Here is a 22,185-nt window from a genome sequence, read left to right on the forward strand (position 1 = left end):
GCAACAGGGGTGAATCGTATCGTATCGCATCGCCTGGTGTTTCAAATGTATCGTTAATGTATCGTATCGTGGCAACGTATCGAGATGCGCATCGCATCGGCCTCAGTGATGGAGATGCACATCCCTATTAAGGTCCCTTCATCCATTGCATTATTTAAAACGTATGTAAGCTCTCCATGCATGAGGTAACTAATTTGTTTTCACATTAAACTCAACACTAATTAATGTATGTGGCCCAAGCGGGGACTGCAGCAGTAGTGACTGCTCTGAATGCTTGGTGGCACATCCAGAGGAACAGCAGCTGATCCGAGGTGAGGCCGGACTCCTCCAGCTGAGCAAACAGATGAGGCTGCAGTGCAGACTCATCCAATAAGGCTGAGCTCTGAGCTAACACATGGGCTGATCCAGTCCGGGAGGGCAGGGGCTGGCAAGTTGTCTCCAAAAGCACAATCCTGATGAAGGTTTGCAGGTACTACAACACCCAAAAGGAAAACACTAATGAATGTCGAAAAATCACAGTGCACGGAAAAGGTCTGGAGAAATGTTTGAAGCCACCCATTTTCCAAGAGTTAGGAATGTTGTAATTAAATAAACCGGTTCTTTTTACATGGCTTTTTCTCTATTGAACAACATGTTCTTTTGTATTCTCCTGACTTATTAAAATGTACTATTGTTGCACAAACTCTGCTTTGGAAGGGCCACATAAATAGATGTGATGGAATTTAAGAAAATGAGAACTATGCCATTGTGCACACACCATTTCTTCCAGGAAAAGACTCTACAAATGCAAAAATGTCCATCTGAATAGTAGTAAGTATACCCAGGATAGTAGAAGAAAAACCTAAATACCATGGGGTTAGCACTACATCTCCACACATCATGCATAATGGCAAAAACTCCCGGATGGGCCAACATCTTATTAGGACCAGCTTGTCTCTTCTGGCATAACACGCTGTCAGATTGACGCCTTAGGTTGGACCGTCCTTCTGTAGCTGCAAGGCATGGCTGGTTAGTTATTAAAAACATCTCATCTTCCAGCTGTAATTTAACCCATGGCTGCACACAAGACTCCCAAAATATGCTCATACACTGATCTGTGACACGGGTCTTATATAAGACGGTCTAGTTCTGTCAACCATACAGCTTCTCTGAACTCGGGACAATTGCCAGGCGATCATCAGGGTGACTCGGAGACCATTTGGGCTGTCAGCGACCAACGTCTGCCAGCATGTGTGCATCAGCTGTCCCATACTCAATGCTAGTGCAGCGATCTCACTTAGCATGTGGAAACATCTCAACCAAATGGCAGAATATTTTCCTTGTTTAATGAGAAATAAACCCTCAAGGCTGAATAGGAAACTAAATGACTTGCAGTGTGGGCAGCCTTGATGGTAAAGTGAAAACAGCTGAGCATTGATATAGTGCAATCATCACCAGGGCTGGAAAATAAAACTGCAACAATAATTGTATTAACTTAACTGTTGTGTGGACTACTGTGTAATATCTGTATAGTCTATAAAGTCTGTCTTTAATATTAAATCCCACTGTGTACACAAATTATTATCTTAACCCTTGTTCATATCATACTTACATATTAAGTACTTACATATGAAGTAAGATATCATCTTACTTATCATACATACAGTGATTGCAACATCACAGTTTCTATCCCACACCTGTGGGGGATTAAATGCACAAGTCCCGACAAAGAAGTGCACTAAGTTGTTTTGAATGAGAGCATCAATTAAACACCTAAAATACCCATTATTTATTTTTAACAGACAGGTCCTGGTAGCTTAATGAGTATAACAGCTTTCGCTGCTGGCTTGATTTCCTCGGAGGACTTAAGCTGTACGTGTGCAGTCAGAAACACCTCATTAAAAGGTTAAAAGTGGATACGTTATTAATAAATGAATGTCCTAGGAGCAGAGAACAAGCTGTACACATTACAGTAACAGCTAAACCCCTCTTTACAGGTCACTTCTGCTGTCATCTGCATTGTAAGGAAATATTAAGTCCCATAAGATATATCAGATCTCCTTGGTAGCAAATAAACAATAACATGCAGAGGCAAAAATCTCTGGCATCTGCTTTTCAAAAGGGCCATAAGGGAGTCTCGGCTTTCTCTTGGTTACATAAACAATGGGGCTTTAAAGTCCAAATGCCTTTAACAGCAGAGCTACTGCCTGGCCTCTAAGATCATTTCCTCCACTCACTCTTCGCACAAACTTGCCCTACAGGCCATGCTGGCTTAGTAAAGATGTGTCCTAAAATGACCAAGAAATTCTAAAAAGGTTGTAAGTATAAACATTTTCATCATCAACTGAGAAAAACGTGGATGATATGAAATAAACGCATCACCTTATCGAGGTCTAATAAGGTTGCACAACAGACTCAATTACAGAGGAGGAAAATGAAGGTTACAAACAGAATGAACGTTGACAGAAAAAGTTAAATAAAGGATTTACGAGGGAATGAAATATAAAAGAAATAAAGAGTGTGTGAAAGAAAGGACAATGTCATTCTCTTTTGAAAGTTGCCAGCCGGAGAAAAGACAACACTAGATCTTGTTAAATTTGTTTACATCTTTCAAGCGACTCATTGTTTTTAACAAGGCCAAGAACTTCTCAAAAGCAGAAAAATGAGTTTTTGTGTGTTTTGTGAGCATTTCAACTTTGAGCCAGCCAGCTTTAATTGAAGTGGTTATGTGTGTGTATGTGTATGTGTATGTGTGTGTGTGTGTGTGTGTGTGTGTGTGTGTGTGTGTGTGTGTGTGTGTGTGTGTGTGTGTGTGTGTGTGTGTGTGTGTGTGTGTGTGTGTGTGTGTGTGTGTGTGTGTGTGTGTGTGTGTGTGTGTGTGTGTGTGTGTGTGTGTGTGTGTGTGTGTGTGTGCATGCGAGTGTTTACACAGCTGGAAGTAGAGAGCAGAATCACTTGTACTGGCGGGGGTTCCTGGGGTGTCTGCTGTGATCCCATTAAAAATGCAGACAGGCTCTGGCACCCTCTCCAGAAAACAAGAGGACTTCACTTACCAAAATATCCCTGCATTAAAGCTCAAAAAGCAGGCCAAATCCCGGCAAACCCCTGTTGAATTTACTCTGGAGGGGGGAATGGTTCCCTCTAAGAACTCCTCCTGATAGCTGATTGCTCTGGCAGGGCTCAGGTGGATGTGCTGAGTGGCCTGCAGCCCAGTTTCCACTCCATTCAAGTTTCCACTCAGACCCAGACTTGCCTCCACACCTCACTCTCGCCTCTCCTGCTCCCACTCCAACATGCCTCTTCACATCCTCCTCCACAGGCCGAAAGCCAAACACACTCACGCCAGATTTATTGAAACCTGCATATCAGTAGGTGTTTAAGTATCTATCTATTCGTCTAACTGTCTTTACTGCTCTCTCTCCCTCCTCACTCTTGTCCGCCCTTTTGTTTTACCATAGTAACCATACAAATTGTACTGTAAACACTCCTGGAGCTTCCTTGTTGACCTTATGCGGCTTTCACACCAGCGCTTTTCCCGTTGTGGCTCCGTGCTAGAGCTTTTCTGGTTCAGCTCCGGTTTCCCCTTTTCTGGTCCCACTTTGTTCACACCAGAGCTAGGGTGGTACTGCGTTATTGCCTCATCGTTTGCGTCATGACGTAACAGTTTACGTGCCTGCTTCATAAAAGCCAAACCGCGCGGAAATCCCTCACATCGAAAAATGTGTCTGTCTAGCTGCTAGACCGACAATTTTTTGGAGCTGGAAACAAACCGGATTCCGGAGCTAAGAGGCGGCGCCGCTGCGGTGTGAAGAGGAAAAACAGACACTTTTCAGGCTCTAGCTCCGAGCCGGCCCTGAAAGCGCGTTGGTGTGAAAGGGGCATCAGAGGAGATATCACGCTGTGCAAAGTTGTGATGGGGATTAACCCCAAACTCCATCTCACGAATATCTCTTCTAATACCTCATTCACACCAACGCAACTCCGGTTCAAGCTCCGTGCTAGAGCTTTTCAGGTTCAGAACCGGTTCTTCCGTTTATCTCCGGCTCTTTTAACACTGCCCAAAGTCCGACTGGTGCTGCGTCATTGCGTCATCGTTTGCGTCATGACGTAACCGTATGCGTGCCTGCTTCATAAAGCCAAACCGCGCAGAAACCCCTCACAGCTGACACCGACAACAACAACAATGGCCGATTGTGCTCCCGGTGCTTTTCAAGCTCCAGCTCCGAACCGGCCCCAAAACACAGTTGGTGTGAATGAGGTATATGTCATGCTCTTGAGTTACAGGTAAAAGGATATTGTGGCAAGGTCCTGTATTACATGTCAATCCCCAGCCAGCCTCAGAAGCGTCACGTTTGGCCTCCCTGCATTCATGCCTGTTTCCAGGAAAAACCTATGGGAAAAACGTATCGGACACGCTGTGATACTGAGTGCCTGGGATTGACAAGCCTCCCGGGTTCACTCACTTCTCTAAACAAGGCCTGTGCGCATTACACACACGCTTAGACAAGCTTGCTCCCGGTCGCAATGTACACACAAGCACACATCCTCAGAAAAATCAATAGAGCAAAAATATACACAAGCGTACGCCTTTCACAGAATAAGCCCAGGCCTGCTGCTCACTAATCTGCTGGTCACTGTCATATACAGTCTATAGAAATAACACAGAATAAATGTGAAGGGGAAGTCGGCAATCCGCACAGTGAAGTAGCATGCCATGCTCAACAGTAATATTTGGTCAAAGCAGCAGAAAAATAGACTAAGCCTCTGTTTCATTAGCCTGCTGTCCCAGCCCCGCTCTGTTTACAGGCCTGATTGAACCGCAGTGAAAGCAGATCACTGGCTGCTCACTTATCGTTTGTGCACCGTCCAGACCAATAAAAGTAATATCCATACATAAACAAGCTGCCAGACCCTGCAGGGAAAAACTAGTGGCGTGGCCCCAGCGAGTGAAGCACTCTTGCATGTGATTAAAGCAAAGACCAAGCAATTAAAATCACAGCATTGGATTCACACACTGTGGGAGGTGGGGAGCATTGTGGATTAAAATGATAACCACACTCTAACCACAACCAGAGCCACAGACAGGGAGAGAGAGGGTGAGAGGGTGTGCGCGTGTGTGTGTGTGTGTGTGTGTGTGTGCGCGCGTGCACGCGTGCGTGTGTGTGTGTGCGTGCGTGCGTGCGTGCGTGTGTGTGTGTGTGCGTGTGTGTGCGTGTGTGCGTGTGTGTGTGTGTGTGTGTGTGTGTGTGTGTGCGTAAGGCTATGTCTGCATGCTGTGTTTATGACATGTAATATTTGAAAGAAAATATAGACAACATTTTGGAGGGGAAAATGAATTCCTTACCTGTGTGGCCTTTGGACAGAACAGCTGAGGAGAGAGTCAAACTGGGGCTGGGGGACACAAAATGGAAAATGTGTTATGCAGCTGTTACCAGGCGCTGCCATTAAACTCAGTTCATCCTCAGGTCATTTACACAAATCTAAAGTAACAATTTCATCAGCTTAAAATAAAATAAGATTCACCTCGTCCATTAGTAATGAAAAAGCAAAATGGGCTTTTATTGCACTTAGCAGATGACGTACGCTGTGAGATCCAAAGACTTCACTTACAATGATAAAACCTCAATCCTCCTGAGCTGGTCTTTGTGCCCAAATTCTCTCCTATCTCTCAAACTACTCCTTAATGTGTAGAGGTTGGAATCTTTAGCAGTCATAAACATATGACTGGTTTTGCAACAGAGATGAACATGTTTAAAAGTGACATATTAATGTGGAAACTGTGATGATTTAGGAGGAGACTAAGCAATAACAGATATCATAAAACAATCGGGTAGATCTCTTGTTCGTATGGGCCAATTTGCTTTGCAGCCAGTAGACGTAGAAACACTCAACAAACAAATTTAACAGCATCAACTAATTCTAGAAGTTAAAAACACGTTTTGGTTTGTAATTCAAACGTAACAAAAACTGGGTAGGTGCCGGGCGTTGCACAAAGCATTATGGAAAACAATATCTCAATTATAATCAAAGCCTTGTTAGTGGTGCAATTTTGCCTCAGAATGTAAAATAATATCCTGTTAATGTGAGGCAGGGAGTTCTTCAAAAGTTGTGAAGATTAGGAAAAATAGCATATGCAAAAATATGCCTTAAGAAGACAGTAACAATAAAAGAAAGCTAACAATACATTCGGATCAGTAAACTAATTTAGAAAAAGTCACAAAAGATAAAACATGCAGACACATTTATTTCAAATTACTGCTTCAGAAATTAACTCGCTGCCTGCCGGAGATGGAAGCATCTCTTTGGGTTCTGGATTCAATTAATGCCTCGTTTATTTTTTAATATTAGAAATCTTGCATTTTGTATCAATTTCTACCAGCTTGCAGTCCAAAGCTTTTGCTGGCATGTTGCAGCATATCTTTCAACTCCTGTGGAACAAATCTGTAAAACAAAAGGCCTCTGCCAGACTCGTTGCTTGTTGGTGCGTGTATGGTAAGCTTAAAAAATGGCTAACTACATTGCATCATGACACCACATTAAAAGGTGCCTTTCACACCCTTTGGAAATAAATAATTTTAAAAATACGTTATTGCTGCCAACAGCTGATTCATGGGACCTCTGTTTCACAATACAAAATATTTGAATGACTCCAATCATGAGCTGCAACAGACCTGCTATGCAACAGGCTGGCAGTTACACAATTCACAGCCATAGTGAATGAGGGCCTCATTAATTGGGCCATACTTCCAAATCATCTATTTTAAAGTTACCTTATTTCGCTTCAGGGTGTTTTCCCTTTCCTGTAGTTTGTTATAAAGTGTTTGTGCATGTAAACGGTCTGCATTGGCTGAAATCCCAAAGGTCCCTCCAGAGGGAGTTTTTCCCCCACACACTCCCCCCCCCCCCCCCATGCCCGAAAGACCTCGATTGAACTCCTTTGTTTACTTATTTAACATAGTGACGTCATTATGCACACGTGCGCTTCTATTACTACGGCTGGCGCTCAAACACTTTGTACTTGATAGTTTAATCAGGGATGGGATATCTCTGAGTGGTTGACAAATCAAAGAAGAGCCGGCCATCTAACCAATCAGAGAACACTTGACTCTGGTTTCAAACAGAGGGTGAAAAGAGGTGTAGCACAGGGCTTTTGATGATAAAGACATGTGCTCCACCTGTACACATTCCATTCACATCCACATCTCAACAAGATCTATGGTTAACGCCGGCAGCAGTACACTGAACTGTAGAGAGGGTAAACAGCATGACACGTGTCTGAACTTACACACTGGGAAATATCCCAACACCACAATGAGCACACCCGTACGTACACTGCACAGATGTGTATAAAGGATACAGACATGCTGTATGGATTCTGTGTTGCAGTCCTGTTTTGATAGGCAATGATTTGAGTGTTGGAGACGAGGATGTGTGTGAAAAATTGGGACGGCTCAGAAGCCGCTGTGCATGAAGAGTTGGAACGCACACATGGAACACGTAATTGAATGAAATACGGTCTCTCGCTGGATCAAGACAGCTTTCTGGCTCGGTATTAAAAGCATGAGGTTGCTTCAGGATTTTTTTCAGCCTTCATTGTGTTTGTAGCATTCTTTTTTTTTTGGTTAACCCCTTAGCGTCCTCACACTACATTATCACTGTGCCAAAGTATGGATAGTGTCATGAACCTGTGTTCTTCAATAGTTTACAAAAAGTATGAATCAGATCTTATAAAGAGTGGAAAAGACCTGTTTCCAGGAGTAAGACAGACAGAGGGATTGGCAGAGAGGTACAGTAGGCCGTGCTGCTGCTGCTGCTGCTTTTCTTTCCAGAGTTTAAAGTCTCTTGCCAAGATGGACCAGCGCTGTGCTTCTAGTTTCAGAATTGTTTCACAATCACACACACACATACATACATAATCACAAAGTATCTACTCTAAACCAACACACAGGCACTTTCACTGCCGTTTCACACTTGCACAAACTGAAGGCAGCCATGAGGAATTAGTCAGTGGCATGCTGATAAGTATCATAACAAGAGGTGCAGCAGTTATATGCACACAAACACAAAGAAATAGTAATGTGAACGCCAGAAAAGGGCTGACATAGTCTCAGTGATTTAGGGTCCATGGCCACAAAGAAAGAAACCATTTGTGTCAACAAGCTCTTAGTTTTTCTTGCTTTTTTAGAGCTGGCTGCCACAATCAACAGTACATTTCTTATTCTACCGACTCCCTGGGAAACGTTTAATTATCTCAGCCTATTCTCTTAGTTGTGTGGGAATAGTATTACATGGGATAGAGAACGACCCTCTGACCTCTGCTTGCATCGTTCACATCTTTATTTTTTGTTTTTCACATGTGATTTGTTTAACTGAAAGGGCTTAAAGCTTGATCTGAAAATCTATTGGATTCCATGTCAGCATAGCAAGATGAGAAGTTAGAAAATGAATTTGCGGCAGAGACTGACATCCTGTCTTTGAAGTCTGATGAAGTCACAAAAATGTTAAATGTGATGACATGACCCCTGACACTTTCGGGATCAGTTGTTAATCTGTCATGAAGTAATAAATGGGGTTGAAATGTTTTTCTGTGACAAATACAAATACTGGTACACTCTTCAATTAAGGTATCATTTAGAAATATATCCATATTTAGATTAGAATAATCTGTTATATACAGTGCATATATATTTATTTTTTCTACGGATATCTTACTGGTTCATGTTTTTAAGTAATTGCCGAAATATGCCTGTAACCTTTTATCCACAGGGATGGATTCAGAGTTGCCAACCTCATTTATTTTAGAGGAAATATATTTTGGAATGGAAGACAAAGAAATCCCTCGAGATTTGTTTTAGATTCCTAATTTTGGGTAATGTCAATTTTATTATAAGTTGGGGTTCATGTTAGAAATAATGTAACATTTTACATGATCTTGTTTATCCTTTGTGAACAAGACATTTTCGATTTGATTTGTGATGTTTTCTGTGTTGACTGACAAGGCCAGTTTTGGTAAAGAAGCTACCTTGCCGTTCGGAAATAAACTAATGGGTGCTAGGAGTTCTTGCTTACGTGGCTGCCCACTAGTGCATCACTTTAATTGTTTTCAGTCTTGTTACAGCAGATCACTGGATCCCAGCCTCGCTTTTCTAATGTGTCATCGCAATTGCCAGGCTTTTTAAAGAGAGTTTAGATTTGTGTTAGAACCAGAGCCTTGGACGGTCAATTGGATGCTTTCACACAACTAGTGGAGTCATGTCTTGTTTGTACGACAGATATCTCCAGCCAATTTCAACTTTTCAAGCTTTATATGCGATTAACACATGACTTCACATGGTGAAAACCTTAGTATCAACAACCGTGTTCTCCTCACGTCCTTACAGATCTCTAGTATCTTGGTACCGATAAAGTGCAGAATTGCAAGACATTGTTGATAGCTTTCCTTTAATAAAACATTTGAACTGACACAAAGCACTTATCTGCTCCAGGAAAAACTTTTTGAAGAGCAATGCACTGCTGTTAAAAAGCTTGCAATGCTGATGAAACATCTTAGTAGGATTCCTTTTATGAAAATAAGGTCCTGAGGTGAACTTGGTTGAGAAGTGAATTGCAGCAAAGCAGCCAAAGCTTATTGCAGGCTGTTGTATTATTATGTGTACACGTATCATGGGGACATTTGTTGGGACGCATGAAATAGGCAAGTGACACTTTGTTGGATATCCACTTTATATGATCTGACAGTTAGCTAAACATTAAACTAATGAAGTGTCTGTTGGGGAATAATTTGCTTAGGTATTCAACACATTTCATAATTTTCCTCTTTTCACTGTCTCCTTTCCCATGGCATAGGTCTACGGCCTTGGGTATTGCTGCTATCTCTCTTAAGGAGGGGCAGCTTGGGCGCATTGTTGTTTCATTTCATTTCAAACCTTTATTTATCCAGATTGACAATCTTATGACCGGCTTGCCAGTTTATGATCGAGCACAAGCTGATATGAGATAGTTTATTGTTCAGGGACATCTAAAAGCCCTTCTTTTTAGGAACGTAGGTTCCCTGGCGCACATTATTTTCTATGGACGGGAGCTCTAGTTAGATTCAGGGTCCATTCTTGTTTAGTCTCGCTGATAAAGAATGTTGATTATTACACTACGAACTAGTTCAAACCTGGAACTACAGAAGAGTTCTTCAGAATTTATCTCAACCGTGTGGTCAAACCGTGGCCCGTGACATGTCTTGTGAATTCTCCGGCCGAAACTCCAAATAAACCGTCAGTGTTTGCCATCAAAGCTCCAGCTCTCCTCGTGTCTCTTTGAGTCCTGACTCTCCATTGCTACAGAAGTTTCCCCCACAGTGTCAAGATGAAGCACTTTTCCCTGACATATTTATATCAGTTACAAAAAGAAAATATGATTTATAGTTGTTACAGATATGTGCATGGTACTGCAGATACTCCCAAAAGTCAAACAATGGCCAGACATAAAAATGGAAAGTCTACACGTGGGACACTACTTAGGACCACTCTGAAGAAAATTAATATTTACTGAGTATGAAGCAATGGAGGGTTTAATGGCTGTATAGGAAATGCGTGAACGGTTTTGGTTCTGAGGCTTTGGATAGAGTTTGGCTGTCATGTTTCCCATAAACCTTTTATGAAGACCAAAAAGATAATTAGAGTGAGAGGATTGAGAGGGGAAATGAAAAGCAGACCTTGGCTCAACACCTTATACCTCTGCCTTTCTTTTGTGCAAAAAACGACACAAAACTATGCAGTAACAACAACGATGATGGTAGTGTCATCAGGTTACACTCTGAGCAAAGTTTTTAGAACACATTATGCTGTTGGCACAACCTGAAACATTGTTTCCACGCCATTTGGGTTGTGGTTTTTAGTTTTCTTTCTTATAAATAATTATAACACAAGTGCAAGTAAGGAGTGTCAACCTGAGCGGGAGCCATGATAAAAATCAAATCCTATCCAAATGACCCCAAAGTTGGACTCAGATCTTACTGCAGGATCCCAGTCCTGGCAGGACGAGCTCTTATCATGACTAAACCAGCATGACATATTGTTATTCATGTTTCTAATTAGGTCAAAATCCAGGTTTTTTTCTGAATTATTTTTAAGGAAACAGCAGAGTATATCGTTTGAATAGAAGGCCCTGGTGTACTGCCGTCCCACCTGCATCAAGAGCCAACGTGCCAAGACCTAGTAGTGACCCACAAGTCTTTAATGCTGCTTCATTGCACAGCTAACATGCAAGTATTGCTTTAAAGCTTACAAGCATAATCGTAAACACATTGAGAACGATCTCTAAATATGTAGAGTCAGTGATGCCGAAAGAAACTCATAATAGCTGTAACTTCAGTCTTTTTTGTACAAAAATGCCCTATTATAATTCTTCTTCCAAATAATCCATGACATTTATGATTTAATCATTATTTCCCCTTAGGGATAAAGACATTTTTAATTTGGCATGGTTCTGCTGAGGGGTTATTAGGCAATGCTGATCCATCCCAGAGTGGAGGCAATGTTTTCACATTATTTGACATTGTTAGATTCGGTTCGACTACACTGTAAAAACAGTTCCGATGGTGAAGTGAACAAAACTACATTTTTTAATGTAATTTACTTGCCCTAAATTATTTTATTTTTTAATGTGCGTTTAAATAAGTAACACTTAAGCAACAATGAGAACATGTTTTAAGAACTCATTCATTTGTAAATTAATATCAAATTTTCTGAACTTTCTTATAAATACGTTTTAGAAAACTTCATAAAAATGCTTTTGTCAATGCCACGTAGTGTAGTAGAGTAAAGTGCAGTCTTAAGCGAGAAATAAAAATAAATACAGTTGTATTAAGGAGATGTTTTACCACAATTTAAAGTAGACATTAGACAGTATGCAAACAAGATAAAGGAGTGTATATTGAAATAATTAGGATCTGCTGTGAAGAGAATCATGGAATTGTACTTGTATCTAACAATACCATCCTTAATAAATGCTATCCTTATATATGTATATAAATACAATACCGTTTTAAATGATACTTGTGTTTTAATTATGTTTGATTCCATTAATTGAATTAAAGATGTTTTAATGAATTCTACTGAAATGATTGTTACATTGTCATCATGTAACAATTGTGTTCTTTTATTTGCCTCACCAGAAAACAGTTGCACCTCCTCTTGAAGACATTTTGCCTCCTGCTATCGACTTCAGGTTCACATTAGGTAAGCCCTTGAGTGTGTCAGACTAAAGTTGTTGTTTCAGAGGTTAATTCAAGACGTGTTATGTTTACATACTAATATGAGCATCAGGTAAACCATTTCTATTTTTTGAATCACAGATGGGATGGAGATGTAAACTATGCAGCACTAGTGTCACCACTCAAAGTGATATTTTAAAACATTATCGACACCATCGTGGAACCTTTGGACAGAAACGTGCCTTTCCCTGCATTCATGTAGACTGGCCTGTGCTCTCACTTATCAAGATAAAAGTTGAAATAACCATCTGTTCTTATTTATTCTAGGACCCATGGGCCACTTCATATAAATCTCTGAGCATGAGGTGGGGTTAAAAATAAGTAGTTGGACATTTTATGAACTATATCAATATCATGACTATGTGGTTCATTTTCTTGCAAACCAGCGTTTTTTTGATGACTTAAACCCCTTGTAATGCTTGTGTAATAGCACCTCTGTTACCGTCTGTTAACAGCTAATGTAAACTTTCTCGTTATGATTTCAAGACTGATTTGATTTTTGTTGTTGAGGAAAACACATGTTGTGTCCTGATTTGTACTCAATGTAGTGTTTTGTTTGTATGGAACAGCAGAGGTCTAAGTGCAACAGGTTTCGTGATGCACAGCATGAAGTTATACGTTGCCCACGAGCCAGATGCAGTTGGAATAACCATCAAGTAATAACCATGTGTCTCCATTTATGTTAATGTGTTGTGCTTTTAAACAAACTTGTTACTGTTTTATAAAAACTGGTTTGAAATAACAAAATTGTAATAAAATATATTAACATGTCTATAACGTTCCCTTTTTCTAATTTATTTGTTTAATCTGCAATGTTTCAATGCTATCAAATATTTAAAGGGTTGGATTGAAATCAGGAAGAGTTTGTCGTATATAGGTTCCGGCAACCCAATTGTGTTTTATAATTTACTTTATTTATTCTTGTCTTATGTGGTTCTTAGCAGATTGTTATTTGCATTGGTTACACTTAATATCTTGGCTTTTAATTGTAGGCTCAACTCATCTTTTCACATGCAGAAAGAATCACATTAGTGAGTTTAACCAACTCCTATAATTGCTTGGAACCACTTGACACATATGTTTTTAAGTTTTACCAAAGCAACAGTTTTTACAGTGTATTAAATGACATCAACTAAACAATCTCTCAATACGCAAAAGTCCTGACAAAAGGTTTATGTTAAAAACATCTGTGTATAGATGATAGGCCAAAGAGATTGCTTTTAAAGAGGACCTATTATACTTTTTGTGGTTTTCCCTTTGCTGTAGTTTGTGATATAGGTTTGCATGTAAATGGTCTGTACTCACTCCCCCCTGCATGAAACGCCTCAATTAAACTCCCTTGTTTACTTCCATAACATAGTGACATTACTATCTAACACTTGCGCTTCTATTGGCTAGAGATCCGACGCATTTGCATGATAGACTAAGGGGCGGGACATCTCTAAGCGGTTGATCAATTACAACACAGTCACAACTAACCAATCAGCTCTGGTTTCAGACAGAGGGTGAAAATAGGTGCTGCAGCACAGACCGTATGAGAAAAATAAAGCACTTTTTGAACATTGAAGCATGTGAACATTTCACAGTAGGACAACAAAATTCAAATACTGTATGAACCTGAAAAGTAGCATAATGTGTCTGTTATAAAATCGTATATGCTCATATGTATATTTGAGCTTCGTTTATTCAACTGCAGTCCATATCCTAACGTCAACTTTCTTTATTTCCTGCAGAGACATGATTATCATGTTGGATCAGATCATAAATTGGTGAGATGTTCCAAGTCAAAACAAATAGCTAGTAATCCTCGTTTGATATAGCAGATTGGAGTCTTTAAATAGAGATATGCAATCATATGAACTGTATGTGTACAGTATGCAGGAAACATCAAGATCCTAAATCAAAATCAAGCTGTAATCCAAACCGACATCCAACTCGAAACCAGCCTGAAGCCAAATCACACTTCTTCTACAGGAAAAAAAAACATTGCACAGAAACACAAACACCCAAAACAGTCATACCACAACCTATCCTATCATATATCCTTCCACCAGCAGAACTAGAGAAGCCAAGAACCTACACAACACTGAACCACAAGTCCCACAGGAATCATGGGCAGAATGAGTGAAAATCCAGACACATTAAATGCTCTGTGTTAATGTGTCTGACACTGAAGAACACTTGTAAATGTACGCAGTTGAAGATTTTAATAAAATAGTTGTGGACATAGAAGTAAATTATCTCATTTGGAATGACTAGATCTTAGTGCTACTTACAAATTAATCATTTGGCTGTGGACTTGTGGTACAAAATAGCAATCCAGTTGATTTATAGAGAGCACAGCGGTGGTATCGTATTCTCGTTGGACCACGACACTCTTTGGCAAGTGGCACTGCTATTCCACCCCAAACACCAGCTCATCCAAGATCACTCTCATCCGGCCCCCTCCTGACTACTGGACATAATGACTTACCCCCGCCAAGTCAGAACTGTTTGTCAGGCACTGAAACATAAAAACAACAGTAAAAGCGGAGGCTCCTTAATAGTTACGTCTTCTGCCAAGAAACGTTATTTATGACAAGGTTTGTCTACAATAACACATTAAAGCCCTATGAGACGGGAATGTCTGTTTTTATTCCGCCTACAGGAGAAGCATTTAATGGAAAGTGGAGGAGAAGAGACGTTCTAGTCAGAGTCAAAGCACGCTGCAAATGTACTCAAGTGGTTATTTGCTGTCGGAAGAGTGTGTGCTGGAACTGGACAGAGGCATCCACTGTATCTGAGGGAACTGAAGGCATTTGATTTTGTGGTCAGGTTGGACCAAGAGCCAGCGTTAAGAGTGTGCCTCGTGTCTCAAACAATGCTTTTGAGTTACGGCACATTGTTTGAGGTTGGGGCATGTGGTTGAGTAGAGGTCTAGTGCACATTGTGAACTCAAGTCTCTGTGCCTCTTCATTTCAATCCCTGAAGTCTTGACAATGGGATGGACACAGAATCATCTGATTGCTATGTATAGTTTTGTTCTTTGTTCCAGCAATGTCTTCTTTGTTTATAAATCTTCTTTTTAGCATTAATACTGCACATATGATTCATTAATAAAGTAAAGGCTCTTTGTTGTGGGTTCATCTGTTTCTAAAATGAATGTAAAAGAGGCTAAAGGTCAAACAGTGAGTGTTCATTGTGTTTTACTGTGGGACTACTCATACTACAAAAGCAATGAAGCTGATTAGACCATGGCCGTTTCTCAATGTCGAGTACACCTGCTGCAGAGCCACTATTTCAAGTATACTACGTCATCGAGTGGCGCCGAAGGACTGTTTAAATGCATTTTAAATGCCCAGCATTCTGCGCCACTCTATGACGTAGTATACTTGAAATAGTGGCTCTGCAGCATGTGTACTCGACATTGAGAAACGGCCCATGTGTCAGTAGTTGGCAAATTCACTTCATAGCGAGAAGGTCTTATGTTCAAATACCAAAAAAAAACTGCAAGTTTGCATACTTTTTTCCATATTCCCAATATATCTGTGTGGGTTTCCTCCCGCAGTCCAAAAACTAACTTGGGGTCATGGTCTGTATGCATATTAACCCTGTATTATGTTATATTATGACATTTTCCGGTTCCTAAGTCCTGCAGACCAAATCTGCTTTGACAGGAACAGTGGAAACATCCCCAGGACTTTACAGTATAGTCTTACGTATGTGAAGTAGGTCAAACATTTACTGCTAGAATGCCAGGTAACAGGACTTCACCATCGCACCACACTTTCCAGTCCAAACAAAAAAAATCAAGGATAGTCATACTGTGTACCTTGAATGATCATCCGTCCTGTGAACTGATGGATAACAAAAAGGCGTTAAGAAGTATAGATGGACAACAATTGTCCTAATTTTAACAGGATGCCTGACCAACATCATCATGGATTGTCTGTGTGTAGTCTTAACTGCCTGCTTTTCCCAGGGAAGACAGCAGGACAAATATACAAACAAGCATCAGTTAGTGTTTATTCGGCAGTGCAAACACCCAATAAACCTGTCTGGAAAGTACAAGTGAGCACCGGAGTATGTAAAAAGCAAAACACACACACAAACACACTCACAGTACACAGCGTGGCTAGCCAGGTTCATTTACTATCAAAGCATATCACCGGTCATCTGACATCACTGCATTTTGAGCTCCAACACCACAGAGCCAAGGAATGTTAGGAAACGCCATGGAAGAAGTTTATGACTGGAATTGATGCATACCGGTCATATTTGACATTGACAGAATTGGTAAGATGCCACCAACTGCAGAATTTATATTTCTCCCACATCGTGGTATAACTTTAAGAGCAGCTGCAACAAAAAAAAATCAATTTTCAGATTCAATGGCATTTCCAATGACAGCTACAGTAGCATCCTGCCACATGTGCCCATTTGTAATTGAGGTGGGGGCTTAGCGAATGAAGCTAGCAAAACAACATTCTCAAGCTATGCTAATTGGCATACTTTCACATGAGCTGGAATGCTGTGATAACATCCACCTCCATTCCCCGAGGAGACCTTGATCCTGCAGGCGTTTACTGGGTCAGGGGACCTTGATGTGGATGAAAGCAAGGTAGAGGGGCTTCATTATGGATATACAGAGTGGGGGATGGTCTCTCACTCTTGGACAGACACGTGGTATTTGGATATGTTGGGGGATGCTGATGTTTCTTGCAATGGTATTTAGATGCAGCGGGGGATAGAGGGAGGCTTTGGCTAACATTTCTGTCATTTAGGGGCCTCTGCTGTCAGGTAGCTGTCACGCCCCATGCACAGTGGGGGGCTATGAGGCAGGGGGACTGGTGAGGAAGTGGGGTGGGTTTTGGGACAAAGTGGAGCCCTGTCTCTGCAGGGATGGTTACAGAGGCATGGGATTGATGGGGTGGTGATGAGAGATGGAGATGTCAGGGAACAGACACCCATTCAGAGTGGGACCAGTAAGAGAGGCCTACTGGGGAACTCGGGGGCCCATCATCACCTCCGCTCTCCGGCCTGAGCTCGGGAGGAGAAGTTGGGGGAGGAATAGGATAGAGGAAAATGGGGAGACTGTCCAGTAGGGGTCGAACACATCACCCCACTTTGGTTTTATTATTTTGGAGTTTGAGCTGAGCCAGCTGCCCCGGCATCTACAGAGCGTACAGTATGTGCCCGTGCTAGATGCTGTGAATCAATTACTTCTCTATGCTGCCAAAGTAAAAAAAACTTCACAGTGTGTCATGCTACTAGGTTACGGAGAAGAAATAACAAACCTAGCTGGTTTCCTTGTTTGAAGGGCATGACATTTTGGGTCACAGCTCCATCGCAGGGCCCCCCAAATATTTTTGAGAGCAGAGACACAGAAATGTGAGACTGATAAGAATCAGTCAGCTAAGGTCATACCAGCTACTCAGTGGGAGACTGTGGGTGACATTTTTATTGAAATCTAGATAGGGACGCATCAGTCCACCTTTGCCTTCGATGATATCAATGCCTCAACCGGTAGTGATTATCTATTCAATTGTAGTTTTTCTCAAACTGAATTGGTCCAATTTGGCCAGATAAAGTTAATAAGGTCAGTATGGGCCATGGAGTATTTATCCAGTAAGAAATAAGTAAAAGTATACTTTCTATAAACTTTTTCTGGTCCCTCAATTTTGGATCTCTGTGATGCAATGTGTGTAACGTTTATATGTATGATTGTAGGTTTTGTTAGTGTGCATGGTATGTATGTATGCTTATTTTTTTAAATAAACTGACTTGAGGTTCTTTTCATTCATGGCGGCCTCCCCTCACTGTTGGCGTAAACAGATGGAGCGATGGATGAATCAGCTATTGTTTGGGGTGCATGTGGCATATACGTCAAGGGACAGAGTAACCAGAGAAAGACCCTCTCCACATCCCCACCAGGGAGCTGAGCCGGAGAAACTCTAGTCACGTTCAAATAAATTATTTCCTGTCCAAATTGACACCCTTCCGTAGCCATGGTGTGGCTTTGGTTTAGTTTACAGTAATTTGGAGTCTGGGTGGCACAGGAATGTGGTGCGGGACAGAGGCTTATGGTGCACTTAAGATGACTTACGTAGTCAAATTATGGGGTGGGTTTCCAACGCTTATCATATATACAGAAAAGGTTTACCTGCTGCTAAAAAGAGGCAAGTCATTATTTCAAATGGGTTAAATGTAAACAAAGCCTTGCATTTGGTCTGCTAAAATGTAAATATCTCTTATTTTTCCCTCTCATAAGAAAATTATTGACCTACTGATCTATATGTATTTATACATTTAAAGCTAATGTTGATCTAAAATACTCAAACTAAAAGGAGGATTTGTATTACTGACATCTCATAAGGTACCATTTCAAATTTGAATAAAGAGGCATAAAGGTTAGGTTAACTAAAGGGGCTAACCTCATGTGAAACATACTACAGAGTTTAAATGATGCAGATGCTTTTTGAAACTGCCTAAAAGTTGGGCCAGAGCCATTCCCAGACAATGCATCTGCTCTTTATAAAAATCAATAACAAACCCCACCAAACTGAAAAACATCCAGCGGTGTATAGTTTGCATCAGGTATAGCAGACTGGCCCACAGCAGGAGTGAATGTTCACATGCTGATGAACAGTAGAAATGGCAGACTCAGTTTTGGTCCATTTCAAACTATGACAGACATGTACTGTGCATGTGGTGCAGCCTTCATTTTGAGCAGGAAAGATCTAACAGTTTCTCATGTACACAATGAAGACTGACACATGGTGTTCATAAGCCACATAATGCTCTCCCTGCTAAAAGGTGATGGAAATTTCCACTGCACAGAGAAATTAAATACACACATGGATATGTGCACACATTCACAGCCAGATTGCATCTCCCTTTCACTCACTGTCTCTCTTTTATTGTCTCTTCCACACTCTTCTGTATTAATGTAAAAACCTGCTTTGGATTTGGAGATGAGGCAGGTCTGGAATTTAGCTTTTATTGAAGTCAGTGTCCATCTTTCCTGGTAGTTAAAGACAGGGCAAGAAAGGACATGGGACAGGGGACAGGAGTTTGCGTACTGTCACAAACCACTTTGCATTAAGCATAACCAGACCTAACAGAAACCGACATCTCTCAAATGTGGCCACACACAGCTCCAACACAATCATTAGTTGATGACACAACTGTCCTCTGCCTATTCACGTATAGCGACAGGAAGGCTCACAGAAAGCCAAACTAAGGAGCTACATGTGGACTACAGGAAGCCACATAGACAGGGACACACCCCCATCTCAATCAACAGGACTACAGTGGAGAGAGGAGTTGACCTGATAATCTTTTTCCATTTTATACATATTAAATAAACGTTATTGGAGGGAGGCTTATATTTAAGCTTATTATTGTCAAATAATTCTCTCTGTAATTGTTGCCCGTGTTATAAAAACAAAAATGTAACTTGTTGCCTTACCATATCCATCCTTACACATTATAACATAGTTTGCTGCTGACCCCAAACTTTTTCCAATGTCTGGAAGCACACGCTCAGTAGAAGAGCTTCTTTTAAAAAAAAATGTTTAATTAGTTTAATACTTGAACTTTAGAATCCAAAACCATCCTCCATCTCCATCTGTGCAGCGCTGATGACGTCTGCAACACGGACTATGCGGTGTCCTTTGGTTTAAATTAATACGAGGGGAAATGTCAGTGTTCAAAAGGAAGGCCTAATATTAATATCATTGCGTACTCCTATATGTAGTTGTGTGGCCATGACCTCTTACAATCTGAACATACCAATAAAACTCTAAAGAAACAGGATGCAGAGCAGTTTCTTTACAGACCTTTTTTTTTTTTCCAAAGCTGATTACCATATATAAAAAAAAAATCAAATGTGCACAGAGCGCTAGGCCGGAACAGTTAAGCTCTTCATTTGAAAGACAGAAAAACATCTCGATAAAACACCATCGTAATGAAGTGAAGAGTTCACAGCGTGCCAGTGGAACGATCCAGCCATGCAGTGTGTGATAACAAAGGCGGGTTGGCTAAGCAACAGTTAACGTTGATGCTGGAACATGAAGCTGGACAACTCTGACTTATGCTAGATGGAAGAAATACACAGTGCTGACTGGCTGCTGGGAGATGAAGTGCTAATAGAACAAAGTTGTTGTTTTTGTGCCTACCGTCTTATAAAGAAAGATGTGTATTATCTGAACACGTGTGGAAACTTGCCATTTAACTTGATTCATATTACCTCACAGCTTAATGTACCTTTCACAGAGATTCAAGTGGAGACACAAAAGGGGCATTCCAAGGTAGCAGCATTAAATCAGCTGTGTAGACAATCTTCAAACACATTTAGGTTGTTAAGAGGTCATTCTTTTAAGGGCATTTTCAGGTTCTCATGTCTGAAGTTGACTGCACAAAAATGACTACAATTTATCAAAAATAAGCTCTATTTCTCGATATATACACTACTCTATAGGTCTGATTATCTCTATTTGATAAATACTTGAAACAAATCCATTTTTTCCTTGAGGTGCATTGAGGATCGCACCGGCTAATGTGTGGTTGGTGCAGAGAGAAGTTAAAAAAGATATAGGCCAGTAAAACAGCAGACCATTTTTAATGGATCACAAAAATAATAAATGTTTGACCCGGCCTTGGAAAAGATTTATACCTTCTAAACTCTACAGGAGGACTAATACAAAATAGCACACGGCTTACAATCAGGCAAGCAGATTTGCATTTTTGCAAACGGTTTGAGTTAATGACAATGTGTGTATCATTTTTATCTTGAGCCATTGCCCGAGTCTTTTGTGATGGTGGGTGGGAGCCAAGGCCTAGTCCTCCTTGTAGGATCTGGCTCTGTTTACCTACTTCTGATGGAGTCCAGATGGGCTTCTTATTCTTCATAGGCTGGCTGAGTCTGGAGGCTGGTCTCTGGATGGGCAAGGTAGAACACAGATGGTTCTTAATTGGGAGGCAAGAGATGGTTGATGTTCCACCATGGCAAAGCTGGAAATCAATTCTAGTGTGAAGTCCAGCTGGGAATGGAAATATATAATCCACCACAGGAAGTGACAAAAAGATCTGGACTTCATCCCTCTACATTGGCAGAGGACTTGCAGCCTTCCTTAGTTTCTTTAATATTGCAAAAGATGGAGGTTTGTAATGTTGATACATTGAAAGCATTAAGTTAAGCATTATTTTTTTCACAGACCCTAAGTGGCATTTTCTTTTTAGACTACAGTATGTATGCATGACTTCTTGTGGGCCAAGGTTTCACACTTGTTATGGTTAGCCTCAAAAGGAAACCAGGCCTTCCTCTCCTCCACGGAGAAAACAGGGGGCTTCAGGGAAAAACAAGCCCCTGGGCATAACGCAAAGATGAACTCCAGCCCAATTTTTCTCTATGGAAAAGCACTACTAAGCCTTCAGGGTAATAGCTTCCATATGCAGAGCCCCAAATACTCCCCAAAAAACTGTAATAACATGGAATAAGATTCATGTTATTGCATTGCATGTCATAATCTTCAAAGGCTGACACTTCAGCTTGTCTGAAAGATGCAACTTGGATGACTGGTGAGGCTATAATGTCAGGTCTGTTTAGATATGTCTCCAAAAGCCGCTCAACACTCTTTGGCACTCCTATCCACACACGTCACAATTACAGAAACTGTGATATCAAAGCACAGCCGCAAACAAAACAGATAGTATGTTTCTAAGCCATCAGAACCTTAAAACACAGGCATAATAAAATAATTAACCTCAGAAAAAATAAATGTCCTTCCTGAGAACCTTAGTTATTCTAAAAGTATGCTTATACAATATGGTCCTGAATAAAAGGTAGGGTGCATACTAGCTTTACCTGAATGACCTTTGTTATAGTGTCGGCATATGAAAGCCTGTGTCAAACTACTACATGTGAATACAAGCTGAACGCTTGAATGGATTCTGTAACA

The 22,185-nt window shown here is 40.8% G+C and overlaps 1 protein-coding gene across 1 annotated transcript in view; it reads right to left on the bottom strand.

The window, feature by feature from the left end:
* Window positions 1-22,185, bottom strand: part of znf469 (zinc finger protein 469) — a 188,026-nt gene that overhangs the window by 144,723 nt on the left and 21,118 nt on the right. Inside the window, exon 3 of the mRNA XM_079680838.1 lies at window positions 5,324-5,370. The gene's annotated coding sequence lies outside the window, so the exon portion shown is untranslated. The remainder of the gene's footprint in view (window positions 1-5,323; window positions 5,371-22,185) is intronic.

The sequence above is a fragment of the Notothenia rossii genome (assembly GCF_949606895.1).
Source record: "Notothenia rossii genome assembly, chromosome: 5".
Lineage (NCBI taxonomy): Eukaryota > Metazoa > Chordata > Actinopteri > Perciformes > Nototheniidae > Notothenia > Notothenia rossii.